Here is a 26,789-nt window from a genome sequence, read left to right as displayed (position 1 = left end):
AAACAGAGGTCACTGGAGTGGAGGAATTACACAGCCAGGGTGGGAGGAAGGACCGTTGGCTGGGAAGTTAAAGTCTGCAGTTTTCTATCATCTGGAGAAGGGGAAAAGAGTTACTGGCCCAGTTTGAAGGGTGGAACATGTCAGGGAGATACTGTAGTGATTTGCAGCTGCACATAATGCAGCAGCCGTGAGACAGCTCCCTGGACGCACCACCCTGCCTGCCTCCAGACCGAGTTCTTTGAGAAACCTGCCTACTGTTCATGCGGCCCATCACCTGCCCTGGCTCTGCCAAATGGCTGTCAGCTGGTGACGGAACCATATGTTTCCACGAGTTAAAACACCCAACTCTCTTCCCCAGTGGGGGGAAAAGCAGATCTTGATTTCGACCCAGAAAGGGATGGACAGATAGGAGGCCAGAGAAGCAGACTACTTGATTACCTGGCCATCGTCTGTATACAAGTAGAGAAATAAACTTCTGTGGTTACCTTTAAAACTTGCGTACATTCACATCTGTAACGCTGAAACATTCCATCACAGTTCAAGGAAATCATACCCCATGATGGCTTGTATTTTCCTCTGAGTGAAGGAAAAAGTGTGTGCTTAAGATCAAGTGATGGCCCCAAATGAACATATAGAAGTCGACAGGGTCAGGTAACTCTGATGGAAGGTGCCAGAACCTGGCTTCTCTCTCTGGCTCTACCACTTACCAACTTCGAGGCCTTAGAATAATCACTTCACTCCTCTGATGACGAGGAGGCTCTCCCACTCCATGGTTGCCGTGTGGGTCATTTGAGTCAAAAAGCTTTGAGAGTGCTTTGTAAACTGTAAAGTGCCAAGGAATAAAATCAATTTTTAGTTAACAGCTGGACTCAACATCTGATTCAAAACATTTTCCTTGGCCCAGCTCAATCCCTCTTGTATCTTCTGTCCTATTTTCCTGGTCATCCTTTGATTGGTTTGAATTCATTTTAGTAGTTCTGGGATGAAAATCGAAAATGCTGGTGAAGATGCTGACTTTAAAAAGCAAGAGAACTAAATAATACTTACTCAGAGATGAACTGGAGTAGATGCTGATAGTGGTCAGCCAGACCCCATTCACTGGGTGGGCACCCATCCCTCTTGCTGCTGTGATGGTGACCTCCGGTGACTCTGAGTTGCCCATTCCCTGGAGCACTGCTCTTTGCTTTTTGGAATATATTTGAGGAGTTACACCCTGTCCCCTTCCTGGCCAGGGTCCGTGTGCAGCCAATTTCTGACTAATATGTATATACAAATTCTCATCTACCTTGTGTCAACATGAAACACTCAAGAGCTCCCCACGAGATCAAGCCGTGGCTAGAATTTAGCTGAACCTACATCTTTGCCAAGTTGTGTCCCTGGCTCTGTCCCTCTCATAGACGTCATCTGAAAGTACTCTCTCAACATATCAGTTGCACAAGAGTCCCTATCACAGGCTTTGATCCTGGGGAACCCAACCAGACACATCTGGTACCAGTTTCTAAGAAACAGCTTCTTAGGACAGAACCTAGATTTGGGTCTCTCCCCATCCAGATGGTGATGAAGACCCCATCATTGGTAGTAGCGGGGAGTCCCTGGCATGCTGTAGCGGCGCAGTTGCTGAGAATTTCACCCGTGTTAATTATGATACTGTACAAGCAATAGGGAGATGCATTAGCCTGTGCATGGTCACTGAAGTTTGGGAGGTAGCGGAGAAACAGTAACTGTAAGATCTGTGCAGTCGAGTGACTGTTGCTAAACACCAGTAATGAATTAAAGGGAGAAAAGTGATAGGCTCAGATTGATTAATCACCAGTTAAAAGTCAAATGTGGGAGTCAGAGGATCCCCATGGCCATGTTTCAGAGACTTTTATCTCTGCAGCTGGAGGGCACCCTGAGCTGAAGGCCAAGACGAAGCTTAATTGTCAGGTAGCAGAACTTCAGAGAAGGTGGAATTCTCAGCTGGGTGAGTCTCCTCTGCCAGTGTCAGGGCAACGATAAGGAAAGTCCGAGACTCTTGAGGCCTGAATTGGAGACACCTCTGTAAGTACAGCTGAGAACTTAGAAATTCCCTTGAACCCCCTGACCCTGGAGAGGGGCCCATCCCCCTCATTAGAAGGTCATGGTGATCACCTGCTTGAAGCCTCAAGAAAGGGATGCCTTATAAGACAAAATTCCCTCACCTCAGAATCTTCCCCAAGTCCCCTTCTAGCCATCAGAGCAATAGTTAGGGTCAATCTCAGCATGACCCTCAACTGGGGAAGTGCTAAGTGTTCTAAGGGAGGAGAAGGATAGTAAGTCCAAAAAGAGTGTCAGGACTGGCTAATGTGCTCTAGCAGGAAGCTGACAGTCTCCTCTGCAGTGGACCTGAAGGTACTGGGTCAAGGAAATGGAATATAAAGCTGAGCGAAGGGGATTTTGTTGACATGGTGAGCGGGGGGAGAAAGCTCCTTATATACAGGCTTTAATATCTTTTTTTTTAATCTTTTATTTCTTTTTTATTTTTTTACAGTTTATTGTATGTCTCTTACATGTCTTTAATCTGTACATTCTCACTCAATCTTTTTCTTTTCACACACACACACTGTATTTTATTTTTACAAGAGATAAATAAACTGACACCAAGCATTGTAAATGGATGACCACAACAAAAGCAACAATGACTGCAATTACCGAACATGAAATACACTCATACTATGTCATAATATTGACGTTCAGTCCAGTAATCCTCCACTGTAACAGCTCCTTTACTTTGCAGTGAAAATTGATTTGTATATTTTTTGCCTCTGAGTCCTTGTGGGATTGTTTTTTTTTTTATTCAAGCAGAAAGTCACAAAAATTATTATCATCCTCATCAGTTCACTCAGTCCCATGTAATTAATTTTGTTTTTCATCTTGATCTTTTTTTAGCACTTTTATGAATTCATCAGTTTTCCATTAGAGTTCTGAAAATGCTTATTCATTCAGCTCAGCAGTACAGTCAGTTACCAGAAACTTGTACTTATCAGAGTCTTTTCCATGAAATCCTTGAAGATGAAACCCTTTTATAGGAACATTTTTGCAAAAGCATCAGAGTATACCCAGAACTGTCTGTAAATGACAAAAGACTTAAAAATGACCATGGTTAAAGATTTGATGAAAGTTCATAATAATGCAATTGACAAGGAAATTTAGTTATTTCTGAGATATACATTTTAAAGTAATAACTAGAATTATGACTTATAACATTATATCAGAACATATAAGATTTTTAGAAATTTCATGTAATGTCTGAAACATTTATATTAACATATTTCCATACAAATAACCCAGAGAAAGTTTAGTATTAGTTGTTTTTTTTGTTTGTTTGTTTGTTTTTTTATACTGCAGGTTCTTATCAGGCTTTAATATCTTGACAAGGGACCCAGGAAATGGTTCTAACATGCTTTTCTTAGAAGCTCTGAAAAAGTGATGGACCGCATTACATGAAGTAGAGATGTCAGACTGTGATGGAAGATTCTAGAAGAAGAGAGCAAAAGACTGAGAGAAGAGGACATGCTATAATGGATCTATATATCAGACCAGAAGACCCATTGGCTGACTATATTTTCAGAAAGGCTTGAAGGACCCTGCATCTACCAAGGCCATATGAAACGCCCTGGAAGAGGGACAGAAGCATCAATGAGAAGCTCCGTAGTGGTCATCCTCTGTAATCTGGGACTGATGGTAGGAAATGCTGTTATAAAGTAGCAAGGGGGATGATGGGATTCCCAAATAGTAGAGGAGCGGCGGCAGCATTTTACTGTCAAAAGAAGGTGGGGGCTTCCCTGCTGGCGCAGTGGTTGAGAATCTGCCTGCCAATGCAGGGGACACGGGTTCGAGCCCTAGTCTGGGAAGATCCCACATGTCGCGGAGCAACTAGGCCTGTGAGCCACAACTACTGAGCCTGCGCGTCTGGAGCCTGTGTTCCACAACAAGAGAGGCCACGATAGTGAGAGGCCCGCGCACCGCAATGAAGAGTGGCCCCCGCTTGCCGCAACTAGAGGAAGCCCTCGCACAGAAACGAAGGCCCAACACAGCCAAAAAAATAAATAAATAAATAAATAATAATTAAAAGGTGCTAATAATTAAAAAAAAAAAAAAAGGTGGGAATAGTTACCCTAAATAGGCAATCAGGGACCCCTAACCCACAAATATCTATAAATATATCTAATGGAACATGGTATTCCTAAAACAAGAATGCTAGGAAGCCCCCCAAAAAGGCATCAATTATTAAATTAATATATAATCAAAAGAGATTAAGCAGAAAGATGAGTAGAAAGCTCATGTCAGCCATTATGACTTATAAAAAGTCATAATCCTTTGCTGATTTTTAAGAATGGGTTTTCAAGAATCCATTGATTGAAAAAAGCTTGAGTCCCCAGGAGGAAGGACCTTGTAATAGCAAGGTTATACAGGAAAGATTTCCTGAGATCTTCTCAAAAAGAACCTATGGCCATTTGTGTGGCTAATCATATACTAGGGGAAAGAAATACCCCTAGGTTTTGAGTATTGTTGGATACATAGTTCAAGTTGACAATGAAAAGCGCCAAAGTGCCATCATGGCGATCCCATGAGGGTAGAGGATGTGAAAGTCAGGCTTGGCCTCTGGGAAAACCAGATGAATCATGGCAGAAGACCATGGATTACTACAAATTTACCCAATTCATTGCTCTGGAGCTATTGCTCCAGACATTGTATCTTTACTGGAGCAGATGTAATCCAGCTTCTGATGTGTAGAATGTGGCTGTTGATATGCAGAATGCATTGTTTGTGATACCTGTTAGGAAAAGGGATCAGGAATGGGATGGACAACAGTATATACATTCACAGCTTTTCCCCATATCTAGATAAATTTCCCACTTTCTGTCACAGTGTAGGTTGAAGGAACCTAGACTATCTGGATATACCTCAGATTACCATACTGATCCCCCATACCAATGGCACCATGTTCTTTGGACCTAAAGCCTTGCTAAGATAAATGAGCTCCTGGGCTTCCCTTGTGGCGCAGTGGTTAAGAATCTGCCTGCCAATGCAGGGGACACGGGTTCGAGCCCTGGTCTGGGAAGATCCCACACACTGCGGAGCAACTAAGCCCATGTGCCACAACTACTGAAGCCCGCGCGCCACAGCTGCTGAAGCCCACATGCCTAGAGCCCGTGCTCCACAACAAGAGAAGACCCCACTTGCTGCAACTAGAGAAAGCCCACGTGCAGCAACAAAGACCCAACACAGCCAAAAAAAAAAATATATATATATATATATACATGTATATATATATATATATAATATACATGAGGTCCCAAGGGTGGGGGCAGCCTATGGATGAAGTTTTCAGGGGTCCAGTGGTCTAGGGCATGCTGGGACATCCCCTCAAGAAAATGACAAGACATTGCACTTTGCAACTTCAACCAGTAAGAAAGAAGCACAGCTACTGGTAGACCACTTTGGGTTTTGAGGTCAGCATATTCCACACTTGGCAATACTGCTTCACCGACTTCTCAGGTGAAGCAAAGTTTTGAGGGGGTTAGTTTTGAGGGGGACCCAGAGCAAGGGAAGCCCAGCAGCAGGTGCAGACTGTGGTACAAGCAGCCATTTGGGCCAGGGACCTGTGGTTCTAGGGATACAATAGCAGGAAAAGACACAGTGAGGGCTCTGACAAACTCCAGTCAGAGAGCCACAGTGCAGACCCCCAGGGTTCTGGAGCAAGGCTATGCCAATGCCAGTGATGGAACAGTTGGAAGAAGGACCCCGGTCCTTGTCTTCTCTGAAGAAAGAATTCAGCAAAGAGACCAAGATTGTGAAATAGAGACAGCGTTTATTAGTCGCAAAGTACGTGTGGAAGACCACACAGGTGAACTTGGAGTGAGTTGTGCACAATGGGCGTGGCTTAGGTTGCTTATATGCGGACAGTTTTCCAGGTGGTCTCTGGCCAATCATCTCGAAGTGTCCGCAGGAGACTGGTCGCAGCCGCTCAGCCTGGGGCCTATCTATCTCCTATTTCAATGCCATCTGCAGAAGAACACGTGGGACCATTTGGAAAGTAGATCCTACCAGGCTGTTGGGCCCTGGTAGAGAGCGTCTGACTTTAGAATATCAAGTGACCACCCAGCAGAAGTGCCCATTGCATGCTGCGTGCCCTCAGACTTGCCAAGCCATATGGTCAGGTGTGCCACGCTGGCCTTCATAAGCAACCCTTCATGAGATGGACATGGCACCTCTGAGACTGGGCTTAAGCACATCCAGAGGGTACAAGTACACTGAACAAAGAGGTGGCACAGACCCCCACGGCATGCTCAGCCCACACTTCCTATTCATGGTTGTCCCCTAAGATGGATGGAGCAGGAAGCTGACCATGAGAGACATTCATGTGAGACCAAGAGCGCAGCCACAGTACCCAGCCTCCCTCCAGATGGCCCTGAGGACACCGCTGTGGAAACTCCTGCCAATCAGCGCTGCACAGGGGCCCGCAGGAGGGCCGGGGGTTACATGGCACCTGTGGGGCCCAAGGACACAGCCAGTCAGGTGGTCACCAGGGGCCTCAAAGGCATTGTCTGGGGGCAGGGGCTCCAGAGGGGAGCCACTTGGATTCAAACCTGGCTCTGTGGCTCCTTAGCTTGTGCGACCTTGGGCCAGTTATACAACCTATCTGGACTGTATTTTCCTTGCCTGTAAAGTGGGAACAATGCTAAGAGCTAGCCTGCTGATATGAGAACTCACAAGTTAAGGCCTGTAAACTGCTTAGAACAGTTCATGACACACAGTGACTCCTCGGTCACCATTAAGGGTAGTTTATGAGGACTCTGGTCTCTGGCGGTAAGTCAGGGAGACAGCTGGGGCTGGGGAAGAAGGCAGCTCATAGCTAGCACTAAAAAGAGGTCTGCCTTGGTTTTGGGGTCCCCCGAGAGCATAACCCGAGAAGGGTAGTTCACTGGGGGTGACCCCGGGACGCAGGGGGAGGAGGGAGACAGCGGGGCAGGGGAGATGGGGAAGCTGTTAGGAGAATAACCAAAGCGGCCGCTGCGAGCAGCAGGAATTCCATTCCTCCAGGACCTCCCGAGAAGGGTACGGAGCCCTCCATGCTGGACTGAAGGGTGTCCCCGAAATTCATGCCACCTGGAACCTCAGAATATGACCTTATTTGGAACTAGAGTCTTTGAGATGTAATTACTTAAGATGAGGTCATACTGGATTAGGATGAACCCTGAATCCGGTGACTGGTGTCCTCAGAAGAGGCCACGTGAAAGCACCCAGAGAGCAGAAGTCATGTGATGACAGAGGCAGAGATTAGAGTGATGTGTCTGGAAGCCAAGAAACACCAAGGATTGCCGGGAGCCACCAGGAGCCAGGAGAGAGGCTGGGGATGGCTTCTCCTTCAGAGTCTCCAGAAGGAATCAACCGCACCAAAACCTTGATCCCCAACTCTGGCCTCCAGACTGTGAGACAACAAATTTCTGTTGTTTTAAGTCACCCAGTTTGTGGTAATTTTTTATAGCAGCCACAGGACACTAAAATAGTCTCCCAGAACTGCCCACCCCTGGGGACAGGAGTCAGGGCATCTCTGCATAAGCCCCCACTCTCCCTGGGTGAGTGAGACTGATAACTTTCCTGCACCTCTGGTTTGCACCAGCAACAGAGCCAAGGGAGGTGCCAGGACACTGGAGAAGGCCCTGGATGGATGCAGAAAGATTCCCAGAGCTGACCGGAGCAGGGATGCCTCAGAGCGAGGTGAATCTGAGCTTGCAGAGAACTGGGGGCTGTGGACAAAATCAGGAGGCCAAGGGCATGTGATGGGACTAGCCATCCGCTATAGCCACCACCACGACCGAGCGGCTGGGGAGGAGCTCCCCCTCCTCGTCCACTCATACCTCCTGCCATGACTTGTCCAACCTTGTCCAAGATTATTTTCACTCACTCATTCATTCAGCGAGCACAGACTCCCTAAACTCCTGCTCTGTATTAGGCCCGGGAATATACAGATGGATGAATAGATCCAGTCCCTCGGCTCAGTGAGCCCCCAGTCCAGTGAAGGAGATGTTCAGACCTTCATGACACAAAGGGGTAAGCCTTGATTTATGGAAGCGGAGTAGGTCGTGGGAGCACGGAAGGCAGACCCAGCTTGGCCAGGGCTGGGGGCTGCAGGCAGGGAGAGCTAGGTAGGGACGGGCAGAATGGCTTCCAAAGAAGGCTGTGGAGGCAGCGGGAAGAGCCTGTGACAGCATGGAGGCTTTGGGGAAGGACACATTGGTGTGGTGGTGGGGAGTGCAGTAGGACAGACAGCAGGTGAGTGATGGGGTCCTGTCATCTGCAGCCCTCCAGCACCCCGCCCAGCCCTCCTTCCAGGAACAGCAGCCTCTCTTCCCTTGCAGACTGTCCTTCCCCTGCTCCACGGGGTCCTCGTGGGGCTTGAATCCTGGTATCCCACACCCCTGGCTAAGGGGTGGGCCCAGGGATAGACACTTGACCCAAGTTGGGCCAATAGAATCCTTGCCTGACACCTCATCTAGCTTGCCAGAGAAAATCTCTCTCCCTTTTATCCGACATGGCAGGAGCTAGGAGTGGCCTGTGACTCTGCTTTTTCCCTCCTACTTAGAGGAAGCATAGGAAGGGGCCAAGGCACAGAGAAAGGCAGAGGAGAGAAAGAGAGAGAAGGGTGTTGCCCCGCCATGTCTGAGGTCTGCTCCGCTCCTGGCCTTCCCAGTCATATGTCAACTCTTTTTTTTTTTGCAGCGGAGAAAGGCTTATGGCAGGGCCAAGCAAGGGGAATGAGTGGCTTGTGCTTAAAAAACCAGAACTCCCCGATGATTTTTGGGGAGAATTTTTTTTTAATTTTTTATTTTATACTGCAGTATAGTTGATTCACAATGTTGTGTTATAGTTGAAAAAGAGTCATGTATCACCATGTTCATTGCAGCTCTGTTTACGATAGGCAGGACATGGAAGCAACCTAAGTGTCCATCGACAGATGAATGGATAAAGAAGATGTGGCACATAGATACCATGGAATATTACTCAGCCATAAAAAGAAACGAAATTGAGTTATTTGTAGTGAGGTGGATGGACCTAGAGTCTGTCATACAGAGTGAAGTAAGTCAGAAAGAGAAAAACAAATACCGTATGCTAACACATATACATGGAATCTAAAAGAAAAAAAAATCGTTATGAAGAACCTAGGGGCAGGACAGGAATAAAGACGCAGATGTAGGGAATGGACTTGAGGACACGGGGAGGGGTAAGGGTAAGCTGGGACGAAGTGAGAGAGTGGCATGGACCAATATATACTACCAAATGTAAAATAGATAGCTAGTGGGAAGCAGCCGCATAGCACAGGGAGATCAGCTCGGTGTTCTGTCTCCACCTACAGGGGTGGGATAGGGAGGGTGGGAGGGAGACGCAAGAGGGAGGAGATATGGGGATGTATGTATATGTATAGCTGATTCACTTTGTTATAAAGCAGAAAGTAACACCATTGTAAAGCAATTATACTCCAATAACAATGTTTAAAAAAAAAATGTTGCGTTACTTTCAGGTGCACAGCAAAGTGATTTAGTATACATATTCATATATTTATTCTTTTTCAGATTCTTTTCCCATATAGGTTACAGAGTGTTGAGTAAAGTTCCCTTGTTGATTATTTTACATTCAACTCCTTTCCTATGTAAGTGAGTTGGTGTTGGGTTTCAGACCCCTAAAACAGAAAATGTCCAGAGAAATTTTTTAAATGAAAGCATAGTGGGTTGAATGCTGGCCCATAAAAGACATGGTAGCCCAGAATGTTAGAATGTGGCCTTATTGGGGGTAAGCGTCTTTACAGATGTAATTAAGTTAGGGATCTTGGGATAAGATGATCCTGGATTAGGGTGGGCCCTTAATCCAATGACAAGGTGACACATAGAGAGAAACACAGTGGGGAAGGCCATGTGAAGTCAGAGGAGTGAGGCAGCCACAAGCCAAGGACTGCCTGGAGCCACCAGAAGCTAGATGTGGCAGGGAAGGATGCTCCCTTGGAGCCTTCAGAGGGAGCACGGCCCTGCTGACACCTTCATTTTGGACTTCTGGCCTCCCTAACTGTGAAAGAAGAAATTTCTGTTGTTCTAAGTCCCCCAGTGGTGGTATTTTGTTACGGCAGCCCCAGGAAACTAACGCAGTGGGCATCATGCAAAAAAATAGGGAAGGACGTTAAGCAGCTGAGGATAGGACCCAGCTGGTGTCCTCTGTCCATTTCCCCCCACCCCACCCAGGGAGTCCGATTAAGGCTGTGCGAGCAGCTACGGGACATCGCAGTTAGTGATGGGGAGGGCGATGATGGAGGGAGGATGGACTTTGCTGTGTTGACTCATCTCCTCTACTGATGTTCAGAGCCCCTCGCATGCACTTGAGATGCTCGTGTCTCCCCTGCCACTGAGCCCAGCCATGGCTGCACGGGCTCCGCCCAGCCTCAGGATGCGGAGACCTGACCGCCTCTCACCCCAGGGGTTCTCTATCGATGCTGGGCTCTTGATGCCACGGGAGCACCCGCTGTGCCCACACACGCACTACCCAGCAATGCAAGGAATTAACACCGCATGGGTTAACCTTTGGCCAAGGAGGGGTCAGGAGCCAATGGAAAATTGCTCTGCTCTCTCTCCCCTGGGAGATCCTTCTCAGATGATTCTCACAGAATAGTTGGAGGAGGTCGGGTCATCAGTCACCCTTAGTGGGGTCAGCGCATCCTTCCACCCAGCTTCACTCGCTGCCCCCTGGGATCACGCTCCCCGGCAAAGCTGTAGCACAGAAGCCTTTTGTCTCAGGTACTGTTTTCTGGGAATCCAGGCAAAGGCAGGACTCACGCATAGTTGTAAACAGAGACTGCATTTAACTCATCTCCATATCCTGCCGCAAGTGTTCTTCACAGCGAAAGCCAGTAAATAGCCAAGTATTAAATAAAATGCTGATGAAGCCATTTTAACAAGCAAACTTCAAGTACAGTGACTTCAAGAAGAAGAAGTTTAATTTTTGCTCTCGTAAGCATCTGGGTAGAGAGTCCAGGGCTGGTGCGTGTCAGGAGCCAGGACCCTTCTGTCCTGTTCTCTGCCATCACAACAACCTGTGGTCAAACTTGCTCCCATCACCTTCCTGCTGACAGGAAGAGGGAAGAGGGACAGGAGGTATGCCTGCTCCCTATGAGGGCATGCAACCCATCACTTCTGGTCACATCCGCTCGACCAGATTTGGTCACATGGTCATTCTTGCTACAGGGGGCAATTTTTGATCTGGGACTTCCCAGGCTCCAGAACTGGGAAGCCCCCCATTCTCTGGTAATTTGTTAGAGCAGAACAAACTGCCTAAGACACCAGCCGATACTGGGAGGCTCCATCAGCAAAGGGAGTCAGGGAGGATGGATGCTGGGAGACAAGGTATCCTCTGCCACAGATAAAACTGCTTTCTGGAATAGACTACTATAGACCCTCTACCACACAAAACCAACCAACATTTAAAGGGGAACCAGTGAACACGAGTGACATTGATTTAGGTTCTCCTGGGCTAAATCAATGACGCGGCTATGTCTTTCAAGTTCTGGATCAACTAGAAACCTCAGAATAGTTCTACGAGGCTAGGCCTCCATCATCCCCATTTTATGGGTGAGATAAATAGGTTTAGAGTGCTAAGCAGCTTTTCCAGGACCAGGAAGTGCCATAGTTGGAATCTAACCCAAAGCAAAGTTTCCAGAGCCAATGCTTTTGATTCTCACATCACACTCCCTCCTTGGAGTCATCTCATACCATCTCTTGTTTGTTCTTTGTGGAGAACAAACTCTAGGGTGCCCCATGATCTGATGTTCACACTCTTGTGGGAGCCCCTCTCCTCGAGTGTGGGCAGGACCTGTGATGCACTTCCAGACATAAAGACTGTGGAAAAGGTGATGGATGTGTGTGGTCAGGCCCATGTGATTACATTACATAAGACTGTGACATCTGTCTTGCTGGGTGTGAAGAAGCAAGCTGCATGTTGTAAGTTGCCCCATGGAGAGGGCCACGTGGCCATGAACTGAGGACAGCCTCCAGCCTCCAGCCAAAAAGAGAACAGGCCCTCAGTCCAGCAGTCTACAAGGAATTACCAACAGCCACAGGAGCTTGGGAGCAGATGCCCTCCCCAGTCAAGCCTCAGATGAAACAGCCCCAGCCAACACCTGGATTGAGGGATCTGGAACAGAGGACCCAGCCAAGCCATGCCGGACTCCTGACCCACAGGAGCTATGAGATAATAAATGTGAGTTATTTTAAGCTGCCAGTTTAAATGAGTTGGTAATACTGTTACACAGTTATACATAACTCATGCTGTCTTAGTTCCCGCTCTGAAAATGGGCACATACACCACCTTTCAGATGTTAAGCTCAGCCTGCAGGAAAGGAAGCCCTTCCCCTGCACCCAGCTATATTAGTTTTCCATTAATGCATAACAAAGTTCCTGGCTGGAAACAATGCGAAGTTATTCTCTTTACAGTTTTGGAGGTCAGAAGGACAAAATCCGTCTCACTGGTTCCTTCTGCAGGCTCTAAGGGAGAATCTGTTTCCTTGTCTTTTCCAACTTCTAGAGGCTGCCGTGCTCCTTGGCTCATGACCCTCCCTATATCTTCAAGACCATCAGCTTTGATCAGAACTGTCTCATGCTGCCATGTTATGCTGTTTCTCTCTTTTCTGCTTCCCTCTTCCACTATAAAGACACTTATGATCACACTGGACCACCCAGATCATCCAGGATCATCTCCTCATCTCCAGGACACTAAGGACCTTAATACTATCTGCCATCTGAACTCCTCATCTTAATGCCATGAAACCTGACATAGTCACAGATTCTGGGGATTAGAACGTGGACATCTCTGGCTGCCATGATGCTACTGACCACAATATGATACACCCAGTGCTGGCATTTCAAAATATCATCTCATTTCGTCCTCAGAAAAACAAAGTAAAGTAAGTACTATTATAATTCCTATTTTACAGATGAGAAACGGGGGCAGGGAGGGTTTAAGCAATTTCCCCAAAGTCTCGCAGTTGGCAGGGGTAGTATCTGAAAGTAGAAAGTTTGGATTCAAAGCCCGTTCTCTTGGCCATTGCACTGCATTGCCTCACAATAAATGCCCAGTGTGTGTCAGGCACTGCACTATATATATGTTGATATAAAGAAACCCTGAACTCTCAAGATTGCAACGATGGGGAGAGAATCTCCATTGCAGGATGGGGTGCAATGGTCCCAGTGCTCCTTTCTTCACAGACCTCGTGCTGCTGGCTGCTCCTACCATGGCCCACCTCTCTGGTCTGGCAGAGGTTGGGTGGGCAGTGTCCCCCTTAGACACACTCACAGAACCAGACTGAGGGCCAACAGCTGAGCACTTTGCTGAAGCCCACCCACAAGAGGGGCCAATCATCCCTGGGACAGTAAGATGGAGGGAATTGTGTTTACAGAACATCTCTCAAGGGAGGAGGGTCTGGAAAGAATCCCCACACGGGCTGAGGAATTAGACTCCCAGCCAAAGGTAAGCTTGAGGACCGACAGATGGTTGCTAAACTCTAAGTAGGGCCCAGTTAACTGAAGAAGTTTTGTTTTACTCCATGAAGCCTGCAAGTTTGGGCCAGAGCAGAACTGTTCTGACAGCAGAAGCGATGTCAAGACAGCCACTAGGGGCCCTCCTTCTCCACGCCTGCCACCCCCTCCCTGTAAATATTTACAAAGTAAATACTTAGAGAACATCAGTTCGAAAGGAAAATTGTTAGCCTGCTCAGGGGTCCCACACATTGTCACCCTCTTCACAGAAGTTCTTCCCTTGAATATCCAGTAGCCGAGCTCTATCCAGATTTTTTTCCCTAGAGACTGAAGGATTTCAAAATGGGAATAAATATGGGGAGTAACATAAAAGTATATTTTCTCAGCAGGCTACGTCATCCTGGCTTCTGACCTGCTTCCGTCCTGGTACCTGCTGCCTGGAAGACCACCCTGCCATCTACACCTGCCCTTCATGAATGATAATCTGAAGAGATACGGGCGGTCTCTTCCCCCATCTGCCCAAGGCTCACCCTCCAAGGTGCAGCTTCCCAGCTGAGGACCCAGCTCACACCACACTCACACACACACACACACATACACCAGAAAGAAGAAAGTGAGGACCAGGAGATGATGTGATTTGCCCAATCCATGCTACAACCAGTAACAGAGCCACAATTTGAATAAACGTTTTCAGACAGCAGAAACCTCACTGCCTCCCTATCAGAAAAGAAAAAAATAAATAAAATAAGCACATACAACTTTTCTTGGGCTGGCTGCCCCACACCCTTCTCATGTCACCACTTAATATTCAAATGTGGAGAATTTCCACGCTGGAGAATAAAAAGTCAAAAGATTTTCCCTAGAAGGCCTCGGAGCTTGATTTCTCACAAATGGCCCCAGGGATGGAAAAAGTCTCACAAATTGAGACTGGCAGGAGAGCAGGGCCCATTTTGTCTGATATTTCTTCTCTCCTTTCTTGGCACCAGTAGGCTTGACTTGCGCCAATGGAAAATTCCCAAGTGCCAAGCAGTTCTCAGATAATCTGCACGCAAGAAAAAAAAAAAAAAAAAGCCTTTCAACTAAGACAACTCATGAGGGATTAAGGTGGGGCTCCAGCCAAAAAATTTTTTTTTCAGATTCCTGACATTTTTTTTATGTCCATCAGGAGGTTTGCACCCAGCCTCAGTCTGTCACTAAGACCAGCACTGGGTCACATTAGAACCTGGATTTCAGGCTCCCAAAGTCGCCAGGCCTGGGCTTGGAAATGCCCCTGGGGAGGAATGGAGGCTTCCTGGAGGACCAAGGAGGAGGGTCCCTGCTTGCTCCCATCCAAACTGTGGCCAGGAGAGGTTATGGGCAAGCTTGGAGATGATCAGACCAAGAAAATGCCAGTGGCTCTGGGCCTGCGGGAGAGCTCAGACTTGAAGACGGAAGGATGGACAAAGGTAGAGATTCAGAGAGGGTGGGAAAGAATGAGAGAGATTGATAGGCAAAATATCCTAGCGCATAAAGACAAGATCTAGTACGTAAGGCTCTATCCGTAAGACAAAAGATGTTTTTTGAATCCTACATCATGCCATCTCATATTAACAATAGTGTTAGTATATTCATTTAGGCACTATTTCTTAAGCACCTATGTGTCAGGAATCGTGTAGAAATGGAGGATTCAGCAGTGAAAAGAACAGCCACAGCCGGCCACTGCTGGCAGGGAGTTTTTATCCCGAGGGTAAAGACAAGCATTAAAACTAACAGTAATAGAGCTAAGGGGTGCTGCTAGAGCTCTGTGAGTGCGTGGGAGCGGGAAAGCTGCTGTTTATTTGGCCTTGATGTTTTTATGACGCATGTTCACCCAGGGTCATTTTCAGTCTTTTAAATAACCTTGCGAGGTAGGGATGGCTGTTATAATCAGTAGGTTTTCCATGTTAGCAATGAAGAAACAGACTCAGAGAAGTTGAGGAGTTGGCTGGGGGTCACACAGGGCAGCCCAGAAGGCAGATGGGCCTTCCCCAGGTCTGAGATGCTCTCCCTCGGAGCAGGGCCGGGGGCCTCGGCTTCCAGGCAGATCCAGGTGGAGGTGCAGGCCTGCCGCAGCTGGGGCTGGCCGACTCCACTGTGTGGAGAGGCTGCTCACCTGGCACCCCCTTACTCAGGCTTCTGCTGGCCCCAAGACTTTAGCAAGTCTCTGCCTTTTCTGGGCTCAGCGTCTCAGTAACAGGGTTGGGTCTCTAAGGACCCTTCCAACCCTGACCTTCTCTGAGGTCAAGAACAGACCAAGACTTCCTCTGGGCCCTACTGCATCTCTCCTGGACATTGGGGGTGCCAACTCTGATTTCAGAGCTGTGATTCTTCAGGGACGGTGTTACCTGAGTCTTGCTTAGAACCTTGTTTAATATGCTCATGCTTGAGCCCCATGTCAAGAGAGGTAGCTCTGGGAAGGAGACCAGGTGATTACCTACAGTGAAAACTACAGAACCTGCGAGAAATGAGCCAAGCCTGCAGTGCAAAGAAACGTCAGCCCGAGACTGCTGTGTGGGTCTCCGGAAACAATGCCCTGCTTCACGAGATATCCACTTCTTTATAGGTGGGAGAATTCTGAGTTGCTCTAAGTGATACTTTCATTTAAAAAAATTTTTTTCCAAAGCATATATTAGTTTCCTGTGGCTACCATAACAAATTACCCACAAACTTGGTGACTTTAAATAACAGAAATTTGTTCCCTCATGGTTCTGGAGGCCAGAAGTCTGAAATCAAGGTGTTAGTAGGGCTCAAATAACAAATGCTGGAGAGGGTGTGGATTAAAGGGAACCCTCCTACACTGTTGGTAGGAATGTAAATTGGTGCAGCCACTATGGAGAACAGTATGGCGGTTCCTCAGAAGACTAAAATAGAATTACCATATGATCCAGCAATCCCACTCCTGGGCATATATCTGAACAACACTATAATTCAAAAAGATACATGCACCCCTATGTTCATAGCAGCACTATTCACAATAGCCAAGATATGGAAACCACCTAAACGTCCATTGACAGATGAATGGATAAAGATGTGGTATATATATACAGTGGAATATTACTCAGCCATAAAAAAGAATGAAATAATGCCATCTGCAGCAACATGGATGCAACTAGAGATTATCATACGAAGTGAAGTAAGTCAGAAAGAGAAAGACAAATCCCATATGATATCACTTATATGTGGAATCTAAAATATGGCACAAATGAACCTATCTATGAAACAGAAGCAGACTCAACAGACATAGAGAACACACTTGTGATTACCAAAGGGGAGGGGGAAAGAGATGGACGGGAAGTTTAGGGTTAGCAGATGCAAATTATTACATATAGAATGAATAAACAACAAGGTCCTACTGTATAGCACAGGGAACTATATCCAATATCCTGGGATAAACCATAACGGAAAAGAGTATAAAAAAGAATGTATATATGTGTATAACTGAGTCATTTTGCTGTACAGCAGAAATTAACACAACATTGTAAATCAACTATACTTCAATAAAAAAAAATAAAAATAAAAAGGTGTCAGTATGGCTAAGCTCCTTCCAGAGATCCTAAGAAAGGATCCTTCTTGTGTATTCCAGCTCCTTGGGCTGTGGGCATTCCTGAGAGTGTGGCCACATCACTCTAATCTCTGCCCCCATGATCACATTGCCTCCTCTGTGTGCCTCTTATGAGGACACTTGTCATTGGATTTAGGGTCCACATGAGTCATCCAGAATGATCTCCTCATCTCGAGATCCTTATCTTGATCATATCTGCAAAGACTATTTTTCCAAATAACACCCCATTCACAGGTTACAGGGATTAGGACATGGACGTATCTTTTGGAGGGTTTCCATTCAATGCTGTATGTGGCATATTTGAGTTTTCAACTGCTTTTATACTTTATATGATGGAATTGTACTGGAGTGGACCCTCTGTGATGCTTCCATTTTTAAGATAGGGAAACTGAGGCTCAAGAGGAGACTTGGTATACCCCAAGTCACATGGCTAAAAGTTGTGGAGATTAAAGATGACATACATGTCCCTCCATAGGGAGTAGTTAAATACATTTTGGTAGGTTTTGTTGTGGAATATTATGCTCCTGTTAAAAAGAAAGAATGAGGTTGCTCTAATGGGCTGGTATAAACAGATATCCATGACTGATGGTTGGATTAGAAAAGGAAGCTACGGAGTGATGCTCACAGCCCGATTGTGTGACATTCCACCCATTCCTGTGTGTTCTTGTGCACAGAGGGCTGGGAGGACCTGAACAGGCGGAGGTTAGGGACCAGGTTCCAGAGACAGACCTGGTCCTGAACTCCTCCTCTCTACTCATCAACACTGGTTCTGGGCAAATTACCTGCCTAGCAGAGCTTCCCTTTCCTCATCTGTAGTATGGGGACAAAAATAGTGTTTAGCTCCTGTGTCATTATGAGACAGTGCCTACAAAGCACTTGAACAATTTGAGTGATGGACAGTAGTTTTTATTATCTTCATTATCATCAATGGATTTATTATTATGTAAATGTCTCAAGAAAGGTTTCTATTTCCATATAAACACTGCAGATGAAACACATTTATTTCCACTTCCTCTAACAGTCCACTACAATAACAATAAAGGAATTTTTAGAAGGCATTCATCTATGAGAACAAAGGGTGCAGGAATCAAGAGATGTCCATAAGGTTTGGGAAGATGGTGAACGAATGGGCAAGTGATACGCAACCTAGCAGAGCCGGCTCAAGTGAATTCCAAGTCTTAGAGGAGGAAGTCTACACATGAGCTGGTCATGCCCAGAACCAGAGGCCCACCTGCCTCTAGAGATTGGGTGAGAGACGGGTGGAAGCAGAGGAGGACTGGTAGAAAGTCCTCCCTCACGTGCATCAGGATGTACACTCATCTCCCATTCTAGTGAACCACTAGAGCTTTCTTCTCTAGAGAAATGGACCCAAACCGGCTCTGGATTCCAAGATACCAGATACATCTGAAGGAGGCAGGCTGGTATCTGCCTGAAAACAGCATGAGGAGAAATTCTGCACTTACAATGATGAGACCACTTGGTGCCTTTCCATACTCAGCTCTCAGAAACCTATTGGCCGGTCTCTACCCTCGATGCCCTTCCCAGGGAAGAAACTGAAGGGATTCTCTCTGTGGAAACCCACCAGTTTAAGGGGAAAGATCCACAGGAACTGTCATCTGGGCTGGATCGCTGCCTTACTGCCCACCCAGGTAGCCCACCGGTCCACAAGACACGCCCATGCCCACAGAGCCTGTGGTCAACTTTTTTGTGCAAAAATGATCATCCCTTTGGGAAACACCTCTTAATGGGAAAGAAGAACTTGGAGAAAAAGAGAGACAATGCAGCAAGCAGACGAAAACTTCTAAAATATAATTCAAAGCCTCAAAGAGAGAAAATATTGCATCTGTGAAATAAGAACATAGTAAGATGCTATAAAAAGGGGACATTCACAGAACACAGAAGAGCTCTTAAATATTACACGCATAACAGCAGGAATGAAAACATCAAGGAAAAGAATGAAAGATAAAATAGAAGAAATCTCCTAGAAAAGCACTGTAGAACATAGGTGAGGAAAGATTTAAAAAAGATTTTTAAAATGTTAAAGTATCGCTACAGTAATCAAGACAGTATGGTACTGGCACAAAAACAGAAATATAGATCAATGGAACAGGATAGAAAGCCCAGAGATAAACCCAGGCACATATGGTCACCTTATCTTTGACAAAGGAGGCAAGAATGTACAGTGGAGAAAAGACAGCCTCTTCAATAAGTGGTGCTGGGAAAACTGGACGGCTACATGTAAAAGAATGAAATTAGAACACTCCTTAACACCATACATAGAAATAAACTCAAAATGGATTAGAGACCTAAACGTAAGGCCAGACATTATAAAACTCTTTTAGAGGAAAACATAGGCAGAACACTCCATGACATAAATCACAGCAAGATCCTTTTTGACCCACCTCCTAGAGAAATGGAAATAAAAACAAAAATAAACAAATGGGACCTAATGAAACTTAAAAGCTTTTGCATAGAAAAGGAAACCATAAACAAGACGAAAAGACAACCCTCAGAATGGGAGAAAATATTTGCAAACGAAGCAACTGACAAAGGATTAATCTCCAAAATTTACAAGTAGCTCATGCAGCTCAATATCAAAAAAACAAACAACACAATCCAAAAATGGGCAGAAGAACTACATAGACATTTCTCCAAAGAAGATATACAGATTGCCAACAAACACATGAAAGGATGCTCAACATCACTAATCATTAGAGAAATGCAAATCAAAACTACAGTGAGGTATCACCTCATACCAGTCAGAATGACCATCATCAAAAACTCTACAAACAGTAAATGCTGGAGAGGGTGTGGAGAAAAGGGAGGGAACCCTCTTGCACTGTTGGTGGGAATGTAAATTGATACAGCCACTCTGGAGAACAGTACGGAGGTTCCTTATAAAACCTAAAAATAGAACTACCATACGACCCAGCAATCCCACTACTGGGCATATACCCTGAGAAAACCATACTTCAAAAAGAGTCATGTACCACAGTGTTCATTGCTGCTCTATTTACAATAACCAGGACATGGAAACAACCTAAGTGTCCATTGACAGATGAATGGATAAAGAAGATGTGGCACATAGATACAATGGAATATTACTCAGCCATAAAAAGAAACGAAATTGAGTTATTTGTAGCGACGTGGAAGGACCTAGAGTCTGTCATACAGAGTGAAGTAAGTCAAAAAGAGAAAAACAAATACCGTATGCTAACACATATATATGGAATCTAAAAAAAAAAAAAAAAAAGAGGTTCTGATGAACCTAGGGGCAGGACAGGAATAAAGATGCAAACGTAGAGAATGGACTTGAGGATACAGGGAGGGGGGAGGGTAAGCTGGGACGAAGTGAGAGAGTAGCACTGACATATATACACTACCAAATGTAAAATAGATAGCTAGTGGGAAGCAGCTGCATCGCACAGGGAGACCAGCTCAGTGCTTTGTGAGCACCTAGAGGGGTGGGATAGTGAGGGTGGGAGGGAGATGCAAGAGGGAGGAGATACGGGGATATATGTATACGCATAGCTGATTCACTTTGTTATAAAGCAGAAACTAACACACCATTGTAAAGCAATTATACTCCAATAAAGATGTTTAAAAAAAAAAAAAGAAAGAAAGAAATGCAGGTTAGGAGGCCATGCGAAGCAGAGTTTGCAGTGATGCAGCTACAAACCGAAGGATGTCAGGGATTGCTGGCAACTGTGGAAGCTGGAAGAGGCAAGGGAGGATTTTTCCCTTGAACCTTCAGAGGGCGCATGGCCTTGCCAACATCTTGACTTCAGACTTCTAGCCTCCAGAACTACGAGAGAATAAATTTCTGTTGTTTAAAAAAAAAAAAAAAAAAGTTAAAATATCAGTCTAAGCAGCCTAACAACCAAATGATAGGACATAATAGGAAGTCTGAAAGAGAAATGATCAGATTAACAATTCAGGTGCTTTCTTACAACTGAAGGCCATGGGTTTCCAGACTCACCTGGGGCCCAACACAAAGAATAAAAAAGAACCACACCAAAGTACATGATGATGAAATTCCCAAGCAACAGGAATAAGGGAAGGATCCCAAATGCCTACAGAGAGATAAAATAGGAATCAGAATGACATCAGACCATCAGTAGCTGGAAGTGAGAAGACCACAGAGAAATGGTTCCAAGGTTGCTGGAGCACATGTACATGCAAACAAACTATCTTTGGAACGTGAGAGTGAAATGAAGACAATCTCAGTCATGTAAAATTTTGAAAAATTTACCTTCCATGCACCCTGCCTCAGAAAGTTACTGAAAGAGATCTACACCAACACAGGAAATAAACCAAGCAAAAAAAAAAAAAAAAAAAAAGGCATGGAACTCAGGAAATCAGGGATCCAACCCAGGAGAGGGGCAAAGGGAACTTCCTGGGTGATGGGAAAGAGACATTCAAGGCTGACAGCTGGGTAGTGGCCTAGATGGCAACCAGTGGTAAGAGGGTAATTCTCTCCAGGAGAAATGACTGCAAGGGGGGAGAAAATGGATCTGAGAGATTACCTGGTATGTGTGAATTTGCCCAGAAGAGTTTCCAGTTCTGAAAAAGTGAGAAGATGAATTAACTACAGACACATAGGAAATTAAATAAAACGTAAAGGCAATTATCAACCCCAGAAAAAAGAAAAAGCTATACAAGACAGGAAATGTAATTAAAGTTAGCATACTATGTGGTATGATTGTGAACACAATTTACATGGTCATAATAATAAACACTGAATATTGATTTAACAAAAAAATGAAATTAGACTGGTGGGAGGATAATTGGGGGAACTAGTGTGAGAGCAAATTTCATCTTGGTAACAGAAAGTCCACTGATAATGTTTGACAGAGAAAAAATCAAGAATTATCAGTGTAGAGATATTACTTAGAAAGAGGGAAGAAAATGCCAAAAGGAATAACTAAAAGTTGAAAATGGTTGCATCTGGGCAGAAGAATTGAGGTGGGCAGATGGAGGCTGCTCTCTGTCATTGTAAGCCTTTTAAACCATTTGACTGTAAAAACTATACAAACTTACTTCTTTAGTAAAAAGTCAAAATTAATTCTAAAAACTTTAAAAAACCTATCATCTCTGGGGAGAAGAGTGGAGATATGCTCTATACTCTTGAGTACTCTTGTTTATTTTTCAGTGGGAATGTCTTTAAAGTATGGCTTATATTAAAACAAAAACTAATTGTTTAGTGGGCAACAAAAAAGGATCTGGGATTTGAACCCAGGACTCTGGCTCTCTGTGGGGAGCAAGGCTAGCCTCTAAGACGGGAGAGGGGAAAGTTGGACCAGCAAGACGCGTAGGACTTGGAACAACAGAGAGACAGGGGGGAGGGAATTCCCAGCTGGGAAAAGACACAAAATATTTGGCTCAAAACAAGAAACCCACACAGAGATTTTGGTTTGAAGCTTTGGAAAACATTTGTTTTTGTTCCTCGTAAAAAGTGGATGACGAACCGAATTATTTGAAATGCGGTTTTAACAAGAAAAAAAACTAATAACGTTTCATTAGCATTCTCTTACCAGGCTGTTACTAACAAGTCCAAAGACTGATTTTAAGAGTTCTGGTTCTTTATCATCTCCAGTGAAAACCATCAACACCAGGAGAGAGTTTGGGGTTTGTTTGTTTGTAGTTTGCTTTTTTTCCCCAACATTCTTTCTTCTTCTTATAAGTGTTTTACTTGATTTATATTTTTGAAACCATATCCAGTGCTTTCAGAGCTTACTAATGTGTTTAAAGGCACTTAAAGCAAGCGTGGCTGGATTGAATGGACATGCGCATTCCAGTCACACAGAACTTAATTTGAATTCCAGATACAGGCTCATTAACTGCATGATCTTGAGCAACTGACTTACCCACTCTTGGCTCCAGTATTCCCTGAACAACTGGGACAGGATGCCATGTCACATATTGATGTGTACATTATATTAAAGAACAAGAGTAAAGAACCAAGTAGGTACTCAGCAAACAAAAATGATTCTTTCTTTACCCTAACCACATACAGAAAAGTACCCAAATGCTAAGGACTTAAATGACCCTTATCTTAATTTCATCCTAGCAGAATTTCCTACATTCACCTGTACTTTAAGAACTTCTGGGAAATCCTTGTCAAGAGTGATCTCACAGACATCACAGACTGAGGGCAAAAGCTTCTGTGAGAGCCTTAGCATTTAGTGGCCGTGCCCTGGCCCGGGATCAGTGGTAAAACAGGGTCCAACTCACTATTATGTCTTCAGGCTCCAGCTCATCCAAGTCCTGAAAAAACTAAAAAATAAAAAAGGCATCCAGCTGTAATGCAGAAGGCAGATGCTAGGAAAAGCAGTCCAGTGTGAAAATGTGATGGGAACAGAGCACAGGTCCAGGAATCCAAACATCCGGGCTAATTCTAGTCCATTCCTCCCTGTGCAACCTTAGGCAAATACCCCAAACTTTCTGGCCCTTGGTCTCCTTGTTTGGCAAAAGGGAGTTATAACTCCTGCTTTGTCAGCCTCGCTGATTTGGGGTGAGAGTCTACAAGAGGAGAGTGCAGCTGGGGGACATATCTGTGTGTCTTTTCCCCCGGTATTTCTCCTCTTCTCTTTTCTCTCCCACACTGGTTGATGTTGCGGCAGGGGTGGGGAGGAGAGCAGGAACCAAGCCTCAGGCTTTCTGGCTTCTGAGTCCAGGAACCTGATAATAGTGGTGAATTTTGAGACCTTACTAAGTCCCTGTCACTATTCCAAATATGTCACATGCATTGACTCATTTAATCCCCATACTGGTCCCATGAGGCAGGAATTACGACACCCATTACACAGATGAAAAAACTGTTAACTAGAGAAACAGACAAACATGCCCAAGTTCAAGTGGCCAGTTAGTGAGCGGCCAGCACTTGAACCCAAGCTTCCTGGATCCAAGAATGACGCTCAGCTCCATCAACATCAACTCCATGTGCACACCAAGCCCGTCCCTCCTTTGAATCTCAAGGTGTCCTGCCTTCACTCTGGACAGGGACGTAGCAGGATGTGAGAGCTGCCAGGCCTGCATGGAAATAATGGCCTTTTCCTCCTTTACCATTTTCCCCTAAATCTGTGTTCCCGGCGCTGTCAGATGGGAAGCTGCTGACTTCTCAGCACCCATGTTCCTGCCTCCTGGGTATCCAGGTTTCCCAGGGCCTCCTCTGAGAAATGGGCAGCAGTGTGGACAGAGACCAAAAACTGGGCTCATTGTTCAGGGGCCCAGTTTGCCAGCCAGCTGCTCCCCCAGACCTGCAGGGCCTAGAGCTGCCCACAGAACCTCTCAGGGCTCCACCTGTGTATGAGACGAGAAGTCTTCATTTAATTAATAAATACTGGGGTTTCCCTGGTGGCGCAGTGGTTGAGAATCTGCCTGCTAATGCAGGGGACACAGGTTCGAGCCCTGGTCTGGGAAGATCCCACATGCCACGGAGCAACTAGGCCCGTGAGCCACAACTACTGAGCCTGCGCATCTGGAGCCTGTGCTCCACAACAAGAGAGGCCACGATAGTGAGAGGCCCGCGCACCGTGATGAAGAGTGACCCCCGCTTGCCACAACTAGAGAAAGCCCTCTCACAGAAACGAAGACCCAACGCAGCCAAAAATAAATAAATAAATAAAAATTTTAAAAAAAGAAAGAAAGAAAGAACTAATGAATAGTTTTTTAAAAAATAAATAAATAAATACTGAAGCCCTACTATGCACTGAGCACTGTCCCAGGTGCTGGGGCACAGTCACTGCCTCATGGTGCTGAGAGTCAAGTTGGGAAGAGACAGGAAATACATAAACATGTAAACATACACTCTGCTCTCAGGTAGTGATTTATATGAAGAAAATCAAAGCAAGCTTAATCATGATCATGCAGTGAAAACAATGCAATTTTAGACAGGGGAAGTAGGAAAGGCTTCTCTGAGACACTGGAGCAGAAAACTGAAAGAGAGAAAGAGCATGCAGGCATACAAATACCCAGAGAAAAGCACTGCAGGCAAAGGCAACAGTAAGTGCAAAGGCCCTGGGGCAGGGGTATGTGTGCTGCGCTTGAGAGACATCCAGAAGGCCAGAGGAGTTACCATCGCAAGAGTAATTGGGAAAGTCATAGGGGGCAGTGGGGCAGATCACGTAGGGCTTTGTAGGGTTAGGACTCTGCACTTCACCGTGAAGGAGATGGGAAGCCATTGAGGCATTTAGAGCTGGGGAGTGAAATGATCAGATTTCAGTTTCTTAAAGATCCCTCCTGAAGCTGCTATGGAGAACTGGACAGGATGGACCAAGCAGCAAGCTAAAGGGTCTTAGAAGCCATTATATCAAAGCTCACTGAAGGCAGGGGAACAGCAGGGATGTTTGCTTCGGACTGAAGTTGGACCCGATGACCTGAGTGCCTGACCTCACTCTGCTCCTCCTCCCAGTGAGACCCCCAGACTGTCACCAACTCTCTCTGGGCCTCAGTTTCCTCCTATGGCCCATCAGGACCTGCACCCATGACTGGCTGTCTCCATGCCCAGCTAGCTCTCTGATTCTGAGCCTGGACCTCCCAGAACATGGCAGACACGTCACCCCTGAACCGAAGCCGCAGTTCCTGCTGGTGTGCTGCCAAGAGCACCTCCTTGTAAAGCTGGGGTTCGTGTGGGAGGCGGGCATCCCATTTTACGAAGACTTGATTATTAGCTGAGAGGTTGCACTTACCTCTGCCCAGACCCCTGGAGGACCAGCTCTGTGGGTTGGGTCAGCGATACTGAGCCTCCAGCAAGAAAGACCCACGAGCCACCCAGCACACGGGGGCAAGACTGGCTGCATAGTTTGTGGGGTCCAGGTCAAAGCGAAAATGCACAGCCCCTTTTTCAAAAAGCAGGGGGGAAAGTGTGCTAAAGGGGCTCACGTAGAAAGTGTTTGCCTCTCCCTGTGGCCTCACTCTTGCCCTGTAGAGGGGTTTCCTATGTGGTGTCACCCCCTTGCGTTCACAGGGACCCTGGCAGGTGTCTTGGGGGCCCCACGTGTGACCTGGCTGCAAGTGCCCACTCCACCAGCTGCCTGGCTCCCCCATCCTGCCAGCCACCTGACCTAACCAGCGACAGGGAAGTCGAATCGGTCAGGTCCCTCCTCTTCCCTCGGAACCCCTGCCCCAACCCTTGGCAAACGGGTGATCCCCAAGGGTGTTGCAATTTCTATGCTGGGATGTGCTGGGCTCCTGGATCAGGGTGGACAAGAGGCTCACCCCTCCCAAGTTGCCCATGGAACACATTCACCCACCATGCCCCACCTCCAGATGCCCTGGGGTGTCTGCGCACATTGGCACATGGGCCCCTGCCAGATGGAGAGCAGCAGCAGTCATGGGGAGGGAGCAGAGGGGAAGGCTGGCTGGGTCCTGAGTGACCAGGAAGGAGGGGAGCAGACAGCCAAAAGCTGTCCCGGGGAGGCAGCTGGAGGCAGGTCCAAGCCCCCAGCACATAAGACATCACTTACAAAATGTAAACTCAACGATCAAAATTACCAAGGACTTAGAGATGGGGACTGCAGCATTAAACCCCCAGCCTGGGACCCTTCTGAGAGTGGGTCCCAGTGTGACCACACTGGTCACAGGCCCATGAAGCCAGCTCAGCATGAGAACAAAATCAGAATGGCCTCTGCAGGCAGAGGTAGGGGGTGGGCTTCATTCCATCAGAGAAT

The 26,789-nt window shown here is 46.1% G+C and overlaps 1 long non-coding RNA gene across 1 annotated transcript; it reads left to right on the top strand.

Annotated features, from left to right (window-relative positions):
• Positions 1–9,430: 9,430 nt before the first annotated feature.
• On the top strand, positions 9,431–24,811 carry LOC309627745. Its single transcript, XR_014243937.1, has 2 exons — positions 9,431–12,967; positions 13,925–24,811. It is a non-coding gene; the product is annotated as an uncharacterized lncRNA (long non-coding RNA).
• Positions 24,812–26,789: the final 1,978 nt, after the last annotated feature.

The sequence above is a fragment of the Balaenoptera borealis genome, assembly GCF_965194805.1.
Source record: "Balaenoptera borealis genome assembly, chromosome: 4".
Classification (NCBI taxonomy): Eukaryota; Metazoa; Chordata; class Mammalia; order Artiodactyla; family Balaenopteridae; genus Balaenoptera; species Balaenoptera borealis.
This window is presented reverse-complemented; position numbering and strand designations above follow the sequence as displayed.